Here is a 1,372-nt window from a genome sequence, read left to right as displayed (position 1 = left end):
AAATGTAAAGTAAATTAAGTACATTGTCTAATAAGGACAAGAAAACCCTGAATAAAAGAAACCTGTTAAATATTTATAATTGATTGCAGTTACTAAGTTCACTGTTTGGGTTCATTGTACCATTTTGAATATAACATGAAATATCCATAAAAATATGTCGCATAGTCAGGGGTCGTTGGTTTAGTAAATGATAGAAATGGGGTCCCTTAGGGAAAAGCGTTAGGAACCACTGCTTTAGTCGGTTGAGGGTTGTTCTTGTTTTTAACGTTATGTTTGTGTACTTGTTAGTAATGTAAAACCCTCTGCATACTCCGGTACAATCCGCCATTAAGCGAAAAGAAGATTCTTGAGTCTATCTATGTACCACCACCTGATGGCACTGTTGGCCTGTTTGAATGTTGCTCTTGGTTTTAGCAATAAAGTTACGGGGGAAAAAACCGTTGACATGTAACGGAGTCCTTAACGGTGTGTTACGTCAAGTGAAACTGAGGAAAGAAACCAGACGTAACGTTAGCTATTTGGACTCTTTACATCCGGCCGGTGAACCGCTGTTTGCGGACGGCTGTGGCCGGTGCTTCCAGCTAATATGGCTAACATAGTGACTCCCAGAGCCTCGTCGTTACGTTATTGGCTTTTAAACAACTTTAATTTACGCGCATTCGCTTGAGAAAATTTGAATGAAACAGAGAGTACTCTGCACTGCCACACAGCGGCTGTCGCCTACTTTTCCTGCCTCTACCTAACTTTGCTACGCTAATTTAGCTAATGTAACAGCAGTCCAGGAGCTAGTAAAAGCTAGCCCGTTGTAAGCGGCGGGGACATGGCGCCGGTTACAGTTCTCGGTCGCTACTTCAGTTCAATCATCGGCTGAGTAAAAGAAGATCTATACATAGAAATATTACCCCTGCACTGCAGTTTTGACCTCACGAAGATGGCTGATCTTTTTTCATCCACCTTCTTCCTTCTTTTCCTTGCCCTCCCTTTTTTGTAAATAAAACTTTATTTAAACCACACAGAACTACACGGGAAGGAACATCACACTCATACAGTATCAGTTTAAAGAGGCTTTTAATGCATTCACTTGGGTTCAAATATGAGTGCTTTAAATTTTCAACTAAAAGACAGTTAGATATACTACTAAGTGAGGTACAACTCTTCATAAAAGGTGAATCTTCTGTCCATATTCAGAAACATTTCGGACTGGATCTCCTGACAGTTAGGACGCAGCCACCGGAGGGAGAAGAATAAAATTCTGTGACAACATCAGGTGTGCCTTAACTGGGCTCGCTCCTAGTAGAACTACGGTAATGGGATTAGCAAGAACCACAGGGGAATAGATTTTTATCCCAATGAGTTTTAATGTCTTGAAAAG

At 40.9% G+C, this 1,372-nt stretch overlaps 1 protein-coding gene across 1 annotated transcript in view; it reads right to left on the bottom strand.

The window, feature by feature from the left end:
• Positions 1 to 989, bottom strand: part of thap7 (THAP domain containing 7) — an 8,145-nt gene extending 7,156 nt beyond the window's left edge. The window contains exon 1 of the mRNA XM_035680931.1: positions 903 to 989. The gene's annotated coding sequence lies outside the window, so the exon portion shown is untranslated. The remainder of the gene's footprint in view (positions 1 to 902) is intronic.
• Between the last annotated feature and the right edge of the window lie 383 nt (positions 990 to 1,372).

Source organism: Morone saxatilis, unplaced genomic scaffold (assembly GCF_004916995.1).
Source record: "Morone saxatilis isolate NCDOM2014 unplaced genomic scaffold, NCSU_SB_2.0 Contig9, whole genome shotgun sequence".
NCBI classification, from domain to species: Eukaryota; Metazoa; Chordata; class Actinopteri; family Moronidae; genus Morone; species Morone saxatilis.
This window is presented reverse-complemented; position numbering and strand designations above follow the sequence as displayed.